The sequence below is a fragment of the Nuphar pumila genome, chromosome 1, assembly GCF_984573655.1.
Source record: "Nuphar pumila chromosome 1, dmNupPumi1.hap1.1, whole genome shotgun sequence".
Classification (NCBI taxonomy): Eukaryota; Viridiplantae; Streptophyta; class Magnoliopsida; order Nymphaeales; family Nymphaeaceae; genus Nuphar; species Nuphar pumila.
The window spans coordinates 179,953,784-179,971,963 of record NC_143249.1 but is presented as its reverse complement, the minus strand read 5'-3'; the positions used below and the strand labels follow the sequence as shown (position 1 = coordinate 179,971,963).

General features: G+C 39.4%; 1 pseudogene; it reads left to right on the top strand.

The window, feature by feature from the left end:
* Positions 1-4,411: 4,411 nt before the first annotated feature.
* On the top strand, positions 4,412-5,347 carry LOC149851493 (protein CURLY FLAG LEAF 1 pseudogene; annotated as a pseudogene).
* The last annotated feature ends 12,833 nt before the right edge of the window (positions 5,348-18,180 follow it).

Sequence of the window (18,180 nt, the reverse complement as noted above, 5' to 3'; positions counted from 1 at the left end):
TCACATCTGTGTGGTTAGATTCAAGAGAAAAGAACAAAAAATCCATAAAAAATGTGGTTCACACATTAGTTCTCGTATTTTCAGTTCTCATATTCTAGTGACTATATAAAAAGGGTTAATACTTGGTGTTATTGAAAGCATGGAACTATTGAGTATAAATCACTTCCTTCCATATTTTTTTAGATTTTTTCTGTAGATCAGACCTTATGGATGTGATCCACAAAGTTTGTTGAGTAGAAAATGAATTTTGAATAATGTGATTACGATACATAAGCAGATTTTTAAATGGCTTAAAAAGTCAATGCTCCACAATGTACTAAAATTTTATGAATCAAAAAATCATATTTTTAAATCAAAATAACATGATCCAAAGTTTCATCCTTTACAAACAAACCATGTTGAGCACATCTATATGGTCAATTTGAGTTGGTAAAGCTTGAACCTATGAATTTTAGTTCAATAGTTCTGCACTTTCAATAGCACCAAATATTAACACACGCACACACACACACACACATATATATATATATATATATGTGTGTGTGTGTGTGTGTGTGTGCGTGTGTATATAGTGATACTAGAATCTGTTAAGTAAAAACATGTGAACTGGAGTATGAACCAAGATGCTCATGGTGGGGTGGGGCGGGGCAAGGCAGGGATCAGAATGGGGATGGGGCGTGGCAGAGGAAAGCGAACCTCCATCCCTGCACGGGGATGGATTTTAACCTTCACCCCCACCTCCATCCTTGTTTCATGTCCTCCATCCTTGGTCTAAATGGGGGCGAGGTGGGCCGGAGCCCGGTTTCCCCTTTGTCTATTGTCATCCCTTAGAAGGATTGGGGATGGGGCAGGGCGAAGGAAAGTGTAAGTCCATCCCCGCCTTCATCTGGGTATGGCATGGGGACGGATTTTAACCTTCATCCCCACCTTTATTCTTGCTTCATGCCCTTATCCCCAGTCCAAACGGGGCGAGGCGGGGCCTCGTTTCCCCCCGTTCACTGCCATCCCTATGTGCACGCAAGTTAAAAAAATAAAGACCTCTAGCCTCTCTCTCTATATATATAGAAGTGTATGTGTCACCAATTATTAGAAAATTGATATCAAATTCATGGCTATTACCTTTTGAATGATTAAGGGAGGTGGGAGGAGGGAGAGAGTAGTCATTAGGGTAATGACGTGATTTGATAATGGGGGAGGGTTGGAGAAAGAAACGCTTGCGGCAAGAAGCATAAGAACAGACAGGTTGATGCTCTGGGAAAAGGCTGCTAAGGTTCTCTGCAATTTTACCGTATCCAAATTTTGTCGTTTTTAACGCAGGATGGTGAAAAGGGAGAGGCTAGAAAGGGTAAAAGTAGGGGAATATATGCAAATGCTACTGTTAGAGACAGAGTACTTTCTCGAAGAACAAGAACACACACTCTCTCTCTCTCTCACAAGAACTCTCTCTCTCTCTCTCTCTCGCCAGCGAAAGCTTGGTTTTTCTGCTCCAGTTTAGAGTTGGACCTACTACCCAAATGATAATCGAAGTCCAAATTAACCATCTTTTTACTGAAGTAATTTTTAAGGTAAATGGTTTAACCTGCATCATGATCCATATTTTACGCAGAAAGCATTAAAACCCAATTCATATCTTTCTGTTTGCCCTTCAAGGAGATGATCTTTTCATTTAAACGCACTGCCTATATATATATATATATATATATATATATATATATATATATCTATAAAAAGAAAGTGGTATCTGGCTGATCACTTCCGTGCCAGACCTAAATGTAAATGGCCGTGTGATGAGTGTCCATCACGCATTCATGGTGGACGTTCAGCGTGGACAAGCGCCGCTAAAGGTCTGGGTGAAAAGTTTATTATTAGTGGTGCTTCAAAATTGCGTAAAAGTTTTTTTTAGCATAGACGCTTAGTGCACGTCCAGTTCGATCAAGCACGAAAGTGGCTAGGCAGCTACCACTATATATATATATAACCGTAATGTCGGAGGAGCGTTGACCGAGAAAAAAGTGCCTTTAGTGGTGGTCAGCGACCGCAGCTAAAGGCATTTTTATCTCAAATGAGTGTGCACTGTTGATCTCGTGCGCACATCCGATGCAAGTGTTTGATATATATATATATATATATATATATATATATATATATATATATATATATGAGAGAGAGAAGGGTGTAACGTCGAATGTCCTTTTCGTCGAATGCAGGTCGAACACGCCTAGCATGCCTGATTATGTGTAATTGGCAGCATTAGCGGTGGTCGCAATAAATGTTGTTTTTTAAAACAAAGATGCTGCGCAGAGGAATGCTGTCTGACCTGTGCTCAATGTTACGCCCTTCTCTCTCTCTCTCTCTCTCTCTCTCTCTCTCTATATATATATATATATATATATATATATATATATATATATAGAGAGAGAGAGAGAGAGAGTATGTTTTTTGTTTCTTCCCATCTAGTGCCTTGGCATTAAAGAAGTGTTTGATTCAATGCTTTATTTATATCCCATTCATCATGATTCCAAGTATAATCAGGGATGTAAATGGTTCGTTGCAACCTGATACGGGACCTGAATCCGAGTCTATTTAGTGGCTAAATCAAGATCCGATTAATAATTTGATCTAGGTTCAGTATTAAGTTTTGTATTCAAACCAAACCCGAACAGAACTAAAAATCTGGCCCGGTTAAGTGTAAATACCGGGTTTTAAGCTAGTCGGATCCAAGTTTGGTTTTATATTTTTCATCCAAATCAGAATCTAATTAAGCCAAACCTGCTTAAGTCAGACTTGGTAATGCCTAGATCCAACTCGAATCCAAACAGTTTACATCCATAAGTACAATCACATAGAGGAAGATGAAGTGTAAGGAGTGAATAAAGACTAAGAAAAGGTGAAATGGGTAATCTAAGTTATTCAAAGCTCCCACCTCTAACTATTCAATTAAAATCAATCATTCAATTGGAATCTCTCAAGTGTGGGGAACACAACTAGGGCTGCATACGCGCCTATCCAAGCCTAACTTGACTTGTTTGAGCTGGGCTCAGTACTTTAGTGACTAAGATTAAGCTCAAGCTAATAAAACAATATATCGTTTTAAAACCAATAAAGCTATTGTGGTTTTTTTTTGAAAAAAAAAATCATTGTTGAATTAAACATGCATTTTGCCACACGCATGCACACACCCACCTTACATAGAATTGCGATCAGATGCAATGTGATTGCACACTTTAAGTGTGCTGCTGCAGCTGATCACCCACCATCTGCTGTTGGGCTAGGCTGTATCACAAAGCTGGTGGGTGATCAGGTGCTGCAGCACACTAAAAGTGGGTAATCACATTGCACCTGCTCCTCCCTCCCTTAGATAAGCTCAAAGAAGCTCTCGTGAGTTCAAGCTTGTGTTCCAGCCTGAGCTTCACTTTTTTCTTTTTATTTTCACCCTCCACATATTAGCAGGCCTCTTATAGGTAGGGGTGGCAATTTCTGACACGACCCGCCAACCCGACCCGCCAACCGGGTTCGGGTTGGGGGTATGCCAACCCGCCAACCCGGCTGACCCGTTTAATAAACGGGTTAGGCGGGTGGGCCAACCCGACCCGCCAACCTGCCTACCTGCCAACCCGATCCGTCAACCAGCCAACCCGACCCGCGAACCTGAAAACCCGTTTACCCGACCCAACCCATTTATTAAATGGGTTGGCGGGTCGTGTCGGGTTACCCATTTATTAAACGGGTCGGGTTCGGGCTGAGGTATGCTGACACGCCAACCCGACCCGCCAACCGGACCCGATTGCCACCCCTACTTATAGGTAAAACCTTTGAGGTATTCCTAGCAATCAGAGAGTAGACTCAGTTTTGAACCATACATTGGCTCAAAGCTTGATTCAATAAATCTGTCAGAGTTAAGGCTTAAGCAAGCTGATACAGAGTAAGTTCGAGCAACTCGGTTGGTTATGCACCCATTTCAATTCTTGATATTTACTGGGATCTACCTAGTTTGTCATTGTCTCCAAAAAAAAAAGAACTTGCATTTTTTTTTAATTTACAACAGAAAGAAACCGCACCCAGCACGAAGACCTGGTCGCACTGGCTCTGCCTGTCATACTTACTGTCGTTGTGCCGGCAGAGTAAAACTCTGAGGCTAGGCCCCCTGCCTCGGAGACCTATGCTATGCATTCACTTGAGCAGAGAGAACGACGCCCATGAGAATTGAACCTTGACTGCCCATCTAGCAGCCAAGGGCGCCATCCCACTAAGCCTACCCCCTTGAGCAAAACTTGCCTTTGAAGTAAAACTTTTTGTGAAGTTGGAACCTAAAAAGTATCCACTTTATCGAATGACTTCCTTCACGCTATCCAAACGGAACCAATCATCACCATCAACCCTATTGTTACCCCTCTGTCTCTCTCTCTAAAGAATGGAAACGTATTCATTAGAGCGCTCCTTCGAGGCCCTCTCCATCAACGACGCAGATAGCGCCGCCGGATCCTCGCCGGAAAGCCATGACTCTCCTGCCACCACCTTGGAGCTCAATTCCCACCTCTCTCTCCCCTATCAATGGGAGCAATGCCTCGACCTCAAGGTATGCTTCCTTCCCTTCTTCCAACCCATGTCTCTAACACAGAGTTTTTTCTTTGATGGGCATCAGAGAGAAAGAGAGAGTTTTTTCTGTTGATGTGTATCGGTAGAGAGAGCGAGATTTTCTCTTTTCTGTTGATGGATATCTGTAGAGAGAGAGAGCTTTTTCTCTCGATGGGAATCTAGAGAGAAAGAGAACTTTTTCTGTTGATGGGTATCTGTAGAGAGAGAGAGAGAGAGAGAGCTTTTTCTCTTGATGGACATCTTGGATTTGTGGTATTCTTAGGTAGAGAAAGAGAGAGACGGGTATCTTGAATTTCTGCTATTTTGAGAGAGAGAGAGAGAGAGACTTTTCTCCTCTCGTTGGTGTTTTTAAGTTTTCTTTGGTTTATTTTCACTGTGCTTGTTTTGGGCCGAGCAGACGGGAGATATACACTACGTAGATTTGAGAACCGGGAGGAAGGCCAAGCACGATCCCCGAAGCCTCAACATTGGAAGAGATCAAGCAGACGACGAACATAATAACAACAGCGAAGGGGAATACCAAGAAGACGACGATGGCGATTACGAGGGGATCTGTTGCTCGCCCTCTTGCTCATCAACTGAGGAGGAGGAGGAGGAGTACTTGGAAGAGCAACAGGGCGACGTTCTCGTCGTCGCTGGGTGCAAACGCTGCCTCATGTATTTCATGCTCCCCAAGATCGCAGAACGGTGCCCCAAATGCAGCAGTTCGTTGCTGCACTTCAATGGATCACCAGAAGACTCCTTGCTTTGATATTCTCTTTCCTTGTGGGGAAGACTCCGACTTAAAATCTCCTTGGGGTGGTGGTTTCTTTTCACAACTAATGAAGGAAATTGGATCGTTGGTTCTTTTTGTTGATCACTACTCTTGAGTTTGTTTGTTTGTTTTTTTCTGATGGTGTTCTTCTGTTTTGCTTTGGCCTCCTGGGATTGAATTTTTTCTTTGGAGTTAGCCATTACAGTTGCAGACTCCTCTGCAAGAAGATGGATTAAGGATAATGGAAGAATAGGATGTTGCAGACTCCTGGGATTGAATTTTTTCCGTTTGCTTCTCTCCACAACTCTTGTGCGCTTGTGGCTGGTAAACAAGCTGCTGAACGAGGCGAGCATGAAGTGTTCAAGCTTGCCTCGTTCTTGTAACTTGTTTATAGAAAAAACAGTGTTAGCTGGGAGCTGAAAGAAATAGGATTACAAAACAAATACATGTAAAATATATTTTTATCTGTTGTAGCTGCCTGCCACTTTTTTGGCCTACCACCAATCTACCGGTGTTTTGAAAAGTTTTTTTTTTCATGTTTTTTCTTAAATCTAACCATATAGATGTGATCTACTTTATAATAACCGAAAGCTTGGATTGTCCTACTCTAATACACAAGTAGGCTTTTATAAAGTTAAAAATTCTTTAATTAATTAATGCTTTAGTAAATATAAGGAGGCAAATTATTTTAAAAAAAATGGTTTAAAACAAACAAAATGATCTGAGCTTGAGGTGAGGTGTTCAAGCTCGGGTCATGGTTTTGCTGAGCTGAGCCAAGCTCGAGATGAAGCTAATTTAACGAGCTGAGCTCTAGTTGGCTCATCTAAAAAAATGGAATTGTTATTTCAATGCTTGAAGTAATAGGATTTAAACTTTAGCTCCGGTCCGGGTCTGGTATAAAATTTTACTAACTATACCCGGATCCATGTATTAATCGAACCATCGGGACTGGACTCAGGTCTAGACCAGGGTATGAACCCGGGTCTTAATTGGGTCTTCTTATTTATCATCATACCCGGACCCTATAAGGTTTGGTTAGGGTCGAATTCGGGTAAACCAGACCCGTTGACACCCCTACCCCTACGTCATATGACGGCATCCATCTATGCAGATCCTAGCCGTCCAACCAATGGTTAGGATTATTGCAAAGTCTCACCTAGAATGTGAACTAATCTTAGCCATCCATATGCATTTGTTGGAAGGTTAGGATTGACATAGGATCCAGGGCATCATATGTCCTAACATATTGATTCTTTTTGGAAGAAACAAAGGAGATTTTGAAATTATGTGAAAAGAAGGTCGAAGAATCACGGGTGTTTGCTGTTTGGAATTGCAACAAGGAATGTCTGACAGCATGGCTCGCTCACTTCGCTTTCAACGACTCGGGATTCCCTGCTCCGATACGTTGGCAGCCAGCTTTTCTAGAGATCAAACATTCCTCTCCTGAATTTATTTAAAAATTTAAAATAAAACTCTCTCTCTCTCTCTCTCTCTCTCTCTCTCTCTCTCTTCAATCCTCATACACCTCTAGTCACTATCGAGATAAATGGATTTTGGTTGTTTACCCTTTTTGAGTTAATGCATAGGGTAAACGGCAAACCCACTTGTGGTAATTAGGGGTGTCAACGGGGCGGGTCTATCCGGACCCGACTTGGACCAAACTCTATAGTGTCTGGGTATGGTGACAAATAAGAAGGCCCGATTAAGACCCGGGTCTGGACTCAAAGGTTCGATTAATACATGGACCGGAGTATAGTTTATGAAATTTTATACCATACCTTGACCCGACTTGGGTTTCGATTACGACCCACAATTTTTCAATGTAAAAATAATAAAAAATATTATTTTACCGGGTCTGGTTTATGTAGTTCTTATAGGAATATCCAGGTATGATTTCCCTTATAGTAGACCTGATTAGACCTAGGTATGAACCCCATATCATACCCAAAAATCTGGTCTAAGTCTTGTTCCATATGGGTTCAAACCAAACCTGACCGGTTGATACCCCTAGTGGTAATAAGGGGATAGGGGTCATTAGATAGTCAATGGAATTTGGATGTTTTTTTTATTTTTATTTTTTTATAAGCATATTTGGTTTATTTGTAAAGGAGTAGAGGTGCCCCCGTTGGGAACATTTAGTAACCCTTCCCCAATCCCCATACACCTCTAGACACTATCGAGATAAATGGCTTTTTTTGGTTGTTTTAAACGGTAAACCCCCTTTTGGTAGTAAGTTTAAATGAATGGGTCATTAGCTAATCAATGAAATTTGAATGTTTTTATTTTTTATTTTTTTATAGCATATTTGTTTTATTTTAACTCCGCCTGTGTGTAACTGTTTAGTTATACACTGCCGGTCCCAAGCCCGGATAAAGGAGGAGGGTTGCAGTAGGCCTGTGACAGCCAACATAAAAACTTAGTCATACCCTATGAATATGAACCAATATGAGAATTTCGTTGGGGCGTTCCCTACTGAGCGACGCGCTGTACTCTATAGGCCCGGAGGCAGTGATAAATGGGCAAGGGTTGCTAGGTCGTCGCCCGGAAGCGACGCGTCACACCGGCGCCCGGGTGTGGTGTCAAATAGGCAAGGGTTCCCTCACTTTGTTGGACGGGTGGGGGTAAAGAAGTTAGTCCAAGACCATAAAATTAGGTTAGCCACTTGGAACATAGGGTCTTTAACTGGTAAGTTGGTAGAGTTAGTAGATGTTATGTGTAGGAGAAAGATTGATATTTTATGTCTACAAGAGACCAAATTTGTAGGTGAGAAAGCAAAAGTGATAGAACCTTGGAGATATAAGATTTGGTATACATGAATAAATAGGAATAGGAATGGAGTAGGGATTGTTATGAGTCGTGAGTTTATAGATAATGTAGTTGAGGTCCGTAGGAAGGGTGATAGGATTTTACTTATTAAATTAGTATTAGGTACAGATATTATTAATATTATTAGTGTTTATGCACCTCAAGTAGGTTTAGATGATTCCACTAAGCGTCAATTTTGGGAAGATTTAGATGGAGTAGTACAAGGGATATCTTATGGAGAAAGGCTTTTCATCGGCGGTGACCTTAATGGGCATGTAGGCATTAGTAGGGATAGATTTGAGAGTATCCATGGAGGCTATGGTATAGGAGAAAGAAACGATAGTGGAGAAAGGATTTTAGATTTTGGTTTGTCCTATGATATGATCTTAGCAAACACTTGGTTTAGGAAGAGGGAGTCTCACCTAGTAACATTTAAAAGTGGGGTTAATACGAGTCAGATAGATTTTTTCCTACTTAGAAAGAGAGATAGGGGTTGTTGCATCGATTGTAAGGTTATACCGGGAGAAAGTGTCGCTACACAACATAGAGTCTTAATTTTAGATCTTAGAATTAGACAATGCCGCAAAAGGGATAGACATAGGATATATCCTAGAATTAAGTGGTGGGCACTGAAAGGAGCTAAACAAGGAATGTTTGTAGAGCGGGTAGTTAAGAAAGTTGATTGGTGTCTCGAGGAGGATTCAGAATCTATGTGGAATAAGATAGCGGGTGGCATGAGAAAGGTGGCTAAGGAGGTATTGGGTGAGTCTAAAGGTGGTGCACCGCTAGGTAAGGATACATCGTGGTGGAACGAGGATGTCAAATTAGCTATTAAGATTAAAAGAGAGTGTTATAGAAATCTAAGTAAAAGTCGTGATAATGAGAATTTGGAGAAGTATATGGCAGCAAAGAAGGAAGCTAAAAAAGTAGTTCGGAACGCGAGGGATAAGGTATATAAGGAGGTTTATGACAAGTTGGATACCAAAGAGGGTGAGAAGAATATTTATAGGATTGCAAAAATGAGAGATAGGAAATCGAGGGATCTGGGTATGGTTAGATGTATCAAAGATGAAACGCAAAGGGTTTTAATCAAAGATGAGGAGATTAAGGAGAGATGGAAAGATTATTTTGATAAGCTATTTAATGAAAGTCATGCTCAGGATCTTGGAGACTTTTCTATTCCTTTTCATGAGATGAATCGTGACTTCATGCGCAAGATTCAAAAGAAAGAAATTGCAGAGGCTTTGAAAAAAATGAAATCAAGAAGGGCAGTTGGCCCAGATGGTATACCTATCGAGGCTTGGAAATGCTTGGGAGAGAAAGGTTTAGAATGGTTGACAAATCTTTTTAACAAGATTTGGCGGACAAATAAAATGCCTAATGAGTGGAGGAAGAGTACTTTGGTGCCTCTATATAAGAATAAGGGTGATATACAAGATTGCACAAACTATCGTGGTATAAAACTCATGAGTCATACTATGAAACTTTGGGAGAGGGTGATTGAGTCTAGGTTGAGGAAGGGTGTCATGATATCGGAGAATCAATTTGGTTTTATGCCTGGAAGATCTACTATGGAAGCTATACATCTTCTTAGACAACTTATTGAGAGAAATAAAGAGAGGAACAAAGATTTGCATATGGTTTTTATTGATTTGGAGAAGGCTTACGATAGAGTACCTAGGGACGTTCTCTGGTGGACAATGATGAAGAAAGGTGTTTCTCTCAAGTACATTAGTATAATTAAAGATATGTATGAAGGAGTAGTAACCAATGTCCGCACTTGTGGAGGGGTGACAACCAATTTTCCTATAACGGTTGGGTTACATCAAGGATCTGCTTTAAGCCCTTTCCTATTTGCTATAGTGATGGATGAGCTTACGAGATCAATTCAAGAAAATGTGCCGTGGTGTATGTTGTTTGCTGATATTGTTTTGATTGATGAGTCTAGAGCTGGGGTTAATGCTAAGTTAGAATTATGGAGACAAACATTGGAAGCAAGAGGTTTTAAGTTGAGTAAGAGTAAGACAGAATACATGGAATGTCGATTTAGTAAGCAACGAAATAGAGATGGGAGTGTAGTGAAGCTTGGTGAGCAAGAAATACCGGTGGATGATTCTTTCAAATATTTGGGATCTATCATTCAAAAGTATGGAGAAATTGATGGAGATGTAAATCATAGGATAAAGGTTGGGTGGATGAAATGGAAGAGTGCAACTGGAGTGTTGTGCGATCGTAGAATGCCATTGCGGTTGAAGGGAAAGTTTTATAGGACGACTATTAGGCCCGCTTTACTATATGGTACGGAATGTTGGGCTGCCAAGAGACATCATATTCAAAAAATGAGTGTAGCTGAGATGCATATGCTGAGATGGATGTGTGGAAATACAATAAAAGATAAGATTCGGAACGATGAGATACGTAAGAAGGTAGGCGTTGCACCCATTGAAAATAAGATGAGAGAGAATCGTTTACGGTGGTTTGGACATATTCGACGAAGGCCTAATGATGCTCCAGTTAGAAGAATGGAGAAATGGGAAAATATATTAGTTCAAAGAGGTCGGGGTAGGCCTAGGAAGACATGGATGGAGGTGATAGGAAAGGATATGAATGCTTTGAACCTCACCGAGGACATGGCATTGGATAGAAATGATTGGAGGAGAAGGATTCATGTGGAAGACCCAAAATGATTTTCTTTGTTGGTTCATATCGCCGACCCCAATTGTTTTGGGATGAAGGCGTAGTTGTTGTTGTTGTTGTTGTTGTATATTTGTTTTATTTTCATAAGAGCATAGCATAGGTGCCCCTTTGGGTAGGGATGACAGTGGAATGGTGAATCATTGTTTTATTTTCATAAGACCTTGTCTTCGCCCCCACCCCAATCCACAGTCATCCCTACCTTTGGGCTTATTTGATCGTCCGTGGAATGGTGAATCATTGTTTCACCCTCTCTCCTTGTTAAGTCGAGAACAGAAACCCCCTGTCCCTGATGCCCTCCATCCGCCCCTCTTCCCTAAACCCCTTTCCTCCCCCCTCTCTCTCTCTCTCTCTCTCTCTCTCTCTCTCTCTCTCTCTCTCTCTTTGTGAGCACCCCCCTGCGAGCCTCCCTCCGATGTAAGGTATATCTCTCTAGCTCGTGATTTAAGAAGGCTTGTGAATCAAATACCAATCCCTCCGATGTAAGGTACATCTCTCTCTAGCTCTTGATTTAAGAAGGTTTGTGAATCTAATCCCATTCCATTTGGGTGTATTGAAATTTCTAGGATTTTTTTTCAAGATTTTCTTGATTTTTTCTTGTTTCTTAACCATAATTGAGAAATATGTCAATTGCTATCAGATTTCTGGTTTTCAATAAGTGGGATCACTTCCATTCAGGTTGTTTTTTATTTTGGGAAGGAATAGAACTCATCTAATGTGGAGATTTGAGATATTTTGAGAGATTTGTAGTTGTTTTGGGTGTGTAAGTTGAGGAAGTAAGCTATTTTGAGGACTCTTCATTCATGTTTTAATCCTGATATTCTACTAGATGCTTCATATTTTTTATGTGGCTGTAAAATTGCTATGCTTTAACTGCCATTGTGAAGTTGATTTAACATGTTTGTGAAGAAACCTTCAGTTCCTTGAGTATGGACAACCTATTTTTTATTGATATTAATAAAATTTTCTTAAAACATTTGTGCTAATTCATACTTTGTTGTTCTTTTTTTAGTGCAGCTTGTTATTGCTGTGGTATTGTTACTCTTTCATGTGTTTTGCAGTCTTTGAGTATTGCAATTGGGTGTTATTAAATGCATGGAAAAGGGTGAGTCTATTTAGCAGATTTTTGTCAATGTAAGTACACATACTAGGCTAAGTTCTTGCTGGCAGTTTTGAAAGAAGGAAGCTCATAGGATATCTTGATGGAACAACATGGAATAGGGATCGCAGTGGACTGGAAAGGGGCGGGGGCGGCGATGGGGGACAAGGTCTTTTTACCCCTCCCCGTCTCAAAATCCTGCCCTCTATCCCAGCCTTCATTCCTACACAGGTTTTGATTTTTACCTCCATCCTCATTTCATGTCTTCCATCCCTAGTCCAAAAGGGGCAAGGCGGGGCATGTCCCATTTTCCCTCAGTCAAGGATTGGGGATGGAGCAGGGTGGTTGATCTTTTTGAAATGGTATTTTTAAAACATATTTTCAATAAAAACGTTGAAAAATCATCAACCAAAGATAATAAAAATCGACTTTTCACAAACGTGGCAAGTACGAGTCGAATCCTTAGGGAACGAGAAATATTCAAATTAATTCTAAAAATTTCAATTTATTAATATCAATAAAGTTTACAACTAAGTTAAACATTACAATTCTAATTAAGTTATAAATTAAAAATAAAGATTAACTCCTAAGCAAGTTGCTAAGTCTTCTTCAGATCGTCAGAGGCATTTTCATCTTTTCACTACACGTGCATTCACACTCTCATTCTGAATACACCTGTTGACCTGTATGAAACTTATCAACCTAAAATAACAAAAAATAAAAGTCAGTAGCAATTCTGGCAATTAATTCTGAATTATAACTAAAATTAATTACTAAAACTAAATTACAATTAAAATAAAAAATAACTAAAATATAATTTCTAATCAAACTAACTAATTAAATGAAATCTAACTAAGCTAATTACTATAAATATACTAACTAATATGCAGAAAAACACAATAAATTACTGAAAACTATGTAGTTTGCTAAATGTTTGTTTTGCCCCTCATGATAGTGCATGAACCAATTTCTGATAGGATTTCAAAAATAGATTGTTTGAAAGCTCAAACGGAGTCTGAATCAGATGATTTTTGTTTTGTTGGATTTTTGATAGATTCAAGAATCTGTCAGATTTTACGGATATCAAAAATTCATTCGGGAGCTTCGGATATAAGCATTTCAAGTCTGATAAAATTTTTGGAAATTGTCTGTCCTAAAATTGAAAAACCCAAAAAACCTAATTTTGAAAAATCCTTTAAAACCTGACCAAATCAACTCAGAGTGAGCTGATTTTTGGTCTGTAGACAGTTAACACATAAACAAAGAGAATGGAACTGGTTTTTTGTAAAAACTTTGAAAAATTGCACATAAAATAACAAGTGCAACACGCGGCAATTTCTGGTTCAAAAGTTCAATTCACTATTCAATCTAAATGCATATGATTCACACACTATTGAAGTGAAATGCATGCAATGGCAGACCATTCACACCTATTATACTGATAAAACAATAATCCAAATTTAATTAATCTAAAAAATATTAATTCTATATTAATCTAATTTATATTAAATAAATGATGCTAATTTTAAAGCAAGGCTTAAATACACTACTTACTTACACTACTTAAGCTAAAGCACAAACATAAATTCGAGCATCTAAATTAATGAAATTAACTACCTAATGTACCTAACTTGAGTTACATGCACTAACTATTTAACTTGAATTTACAACTTGAATTTAAACTTAACCTAATTACTTAAACAATTACAAACTATCTTTAATTTAACTAAAGTTAACTAACCTAATTAGGGTACCAAGGGGGCGGGTTTTGAATTGAGTTGAACTTAGAGGCTCATGCCCCTCCTAGGTGGACCCCACTATGGTTATTGGCTGATTACTAATAAATAAAATAAAACCAAATGAGAAAATCAATAAAACTCGACAACTAATAACTTCCTAAAATTAATTTACTAACATAAAAAAACAAGAGTTAAATCTAAAAAAAATGAAAAATCGTCTAAACCTAGTTACTAAAATTGATAAGGGCAAATAGGATAAAATATGAAAAGCAAGCAAGAAATTCAAATTCAAATCTAGCCTAAGCATATCACATGACTTTTCTAAAATCTAAGCAAGTCAAATGTTGCTAATAAACAAATTGCAAAGGTACAACTCACTACTAATGGAAGGTTGCTACTATTAAAAATTATTAAAATTAAAACAAATCTTTAAAGTCTAACAAATATCCTACCATTAAAAGGTCTGGAATCTACCTTAAGCTAAAGAAACAAAACAGCTATCTTACTTAAAATATGCTACACGAATTTGTTAAACACCTAAGCAAAGCCGACTCTTGCTAAAAAAATTGTTACACAAAAGTTTCTTAAACTAACCTAATAAAAATCATACAAAGACAAAAATAATCTAATATGCCTATGAATAAAAATGGGAGTTACAATGGGACCTAGCAAAAATCAATTACTTACCTAAAATGTCATTAGCCTACCTCACGAATTTAACATATACTCAATTAACACAACGTATTCAAACCCAACCATCAACCTAGCTATTCACATATAGAATCTACCTAAACTAAATCAAGTAATCAAATAACTTCTTAAAACTCTTACACGGTTTTGGGAATCTGACGCAAAGTCAACACATTCTAAGCAAACGTAATGTAAAAGACTAAAATGCTAACCTATCAATCTAAAATATCTAACTTAGTAAGGGCTGAAAAAGAAAGGAACTAAAAATTACCTAAGACACAATTCACGAATTTTGAAAACCTATAGAGAATTCAACATTTACTAAAACCAAAATTAGTATGCTAGTCTAAGTAATAATTGTCTGATTATAATACACTATACTACCTCTAAGTACCCTACCCTAACCCTATATGGTCAACTAAAATTAATAACATAGAAACAAACTATATCCTTGATTGATTAAAACTATTGACCAACGACTTACACATTAACCACATTTAATCTAAATAGGTGAGCGGCAGATAACACATAATTCTAATGTTAAACTACAGATATAAATCAGAATTAATGAGATTTAAAATTAGTTTTATGACTAGATGTGGAATTAGCACTAACCTCAAACTAATCGGTTAAACCTAATCTAATTGGCTAATTCAAACCAAAGCACTAGTCTAGTTTCTGATTGAACAACTCAGGGTTAGATCTAGCGGGTCAGATCTAGCTGCAGCTAGATCATGACCAGACTGTTAAACTATTACAAAAATTCAGAAGTTCATTGACCAAAAAAATCAGAAGTACACCATACTTACAACATCCAGCCAATGGCATCTCAAATATTGAATTCGGTAGAGTTTTATTTCAATCGGCTGATTAAGGGTTACAAGATAGGATCTTACTCAGCCAAGAGTTCGATCAGATCGGTATTTTAGACGTTGACAAGAATGAAATTTGGGCTGACACACATTCCATGGTTGACTCACGGCTGAACAAACAATACGACTCAACACACATGACTCGATCTATGCTAAAAGAAAGGGGTGAGAGAACATACCTCATGGGTTGTCCGACGAGGGAGGAGGGGGTGAGGTAGAGCGGTTAATGGGGTTGGAAGGCACACCCTGGACGTCCTTTGAAGGTCTGCTACACTCCGTTGCGCTGCTGCACTCGTTCGAGAACTGATTGAAAGAAGAGGTTGGAGAAGAGAGAAAGAGAGCCGCGATGGGGAAAGAGCACTGCTACCCCTCGTTGATGCAGACGACACACACCACCGAGGGGAAGTTCACCTTCCGATCTGCAGCACCTGAAAATACAACATAGCAGCCAACAAAGAATAAACACAATACAAAAATGGAGGAAAGAAAAGGATGAGGGAGAAGGGAAATAAGATGAAAAGAAAAAGAAAAGGGGGGAGAGGTGAGAGAATGGAAGGGGGAGAGAGAAGTGGTCTCAAGGGGGTGGCATTTTTTTCAGACCTCCAAAAATGTGAAGACCTAAAATTTTGAACTATTTAAACTCCCTAACTTATGCCTAATTCTAAAAAGCACCTAACATAAAAGTTAGTTTCAATTAAATGCTAAACTATGTCCTATTTGCAACTAACTACCTAAATGAGTAAGAAAGAGGGGGGTTTCAAAAAATATTTATGAAAAGCTCTTTAAATCACGTGGATTTGGAATATTTAAGGTTTGGATCCAGTCTAAGATCCAAATTAGAGCTATTGAGTCGGAACTAGATCCAGTCTACCTTGAAATCCGATCCAAAACCCTAAAAATATGATATTTTTTCGTTTTAACTCTGATTCAAGTGAAATTCGAACCGAGACCTCTTTGTATCTAAATACATCCATTCATGGGTTCTAAACTATTAAAAACATGTAGAAATGCATGAATTTTGAATAAGAATGATGTGCATTTCATGCATCATCACAGAGCAAGGCGGGGATTAGGACAGGGGAAAGCTTAAGTTCATCCCCGCACGGGTTTTGATTTTAACATTCTTCCCTGCTTTCATTACTGTTTCATGTCCTCTATCCCCAGTCTAAACGGGGTGAGGCGGGGCAGGCCCCATTTCCCCCTGTCCACTGCCATCCCTAACATGGAATCAAAAGCATGTATAGACTGTTAAAAAAATATTCATTTGTCTTGTGTATACCTAAATATACTTATGTATAAGATGTATACTTGCAAGCACCGTTGGATCCGTCTAGCCAATATAAAACCTTCAAGTACCTCAACTACTCATCAAAAACACCTTCTTGCTTTGGCTTTGTAGCGAAGGATGCATACTCTAGGTATCAAACTCGCAACATCCTTCAACCTGCAATGCCTTAAGCTGACCTACCTAATAAGGGTGACAACGGGTCAGGTTTGGTTTGGACCCAGGTGAAACCAGACTTGAACCAAATTTTTTGGTATGGTATTGGGTATGGATCTGAGTCTAATCGGATCTACTGTAAGAGAAACCAAACCTGGACCCAACAAAAACTACATGAACCAGACCCAGACCATACCCGGTAAAATAATATTTTTTTTATCATTTTTACATTGAAAAATTGCAGGTCTTAATCAGAACCCAAGTCGGCCCGGTCTGGTGTAAAATTTCACAAACTATACCCGGGTCCATGTATTAATCGGACCTTCGGGTCCGGACCCAGGTCTTCTTATTTGTCACCATAAGCGGACTCTATGATTTGGTCCAGGTCGGGTTCGGGTAAACCCGACCCGTTGACACCCCTACTACCTAACCAAGTGTGCAGAGTCCTTGCGGGGGCACATGACATATGATAAACAAACTTGTGAGATCCTGTGCAGTGTCAAGCCTCCCAACTGTTAGGCTCACATCATACGGGTGCCTTGTCCTATCTCTGGATATTTATCAGTCTATACCCGACCCGATGACTTTCACGGGTGTAAAATCGTTAGATACTCAAAAACCAATCCCAAATTTGATCCATATCAGTTTGAGTTTGGTGTCTAATTTTCAGACCTATTCAGAGTTGGGTGATGGAATGTGACTGAAACCAACCCGCATTACACAAATATTAGGGATGTATCGCCAAGTCCGACCCAAATGGTTTTGCCCCATTATTAGGACCAAGTAGGGGCTTACCAATCTGGAGGAATGGTTCAACTAGATCCATGTCCATCACAAACTCGGCACAATGTCCCTAGTCCGGACCCGATTCAGCTGAGAATCTTCCAAGCTGTGTCCAGATCTAAACAGGAATCAAACAAGATCCGATCCAATCATGTGGGTGCAGCTGGGGGTGTCAATGGGTCGGATCTGGCTTGGACCCATGTGGGTCCAAACCTGGATCTGATTTTGAAGTGCAGGTACCAGGTATGGACCCGGGTCTGATCGGGTCCAACATAAGGAAAACCATACCTGGTCGTATAAGGATCACATGAAACAGACTCGATTCATACCCTATAAAATAAGTTTTTTTTATCTCTTTTACATTGAAAAAAGCATGGATCTTGATCAGAACTCGAGTCAGATTCGGGTATGGTATGAAACTTCACAAACCATACCCGGTACCATATACTAATCGGGCCATTCGGGTCTGACCTGGATTCTACTCGGACCTTTTTATTTATTACCAGACCCATAAGTTCGGGTCCAGGTCAAACCCGACCCATTGATACCCCTAGGTGCTGCTGATGCCTCCATGACCCAGGCTGACTTCTTTTCCCAACCGCCGGATATAACTTCTCCGGCATTGGTGACCGTTCATCTCAGAATTGAACGGCTATGAATTGCAGCCATCATACGTTCTCCTTTTCTTCCATGAGCCTCTGACTTTC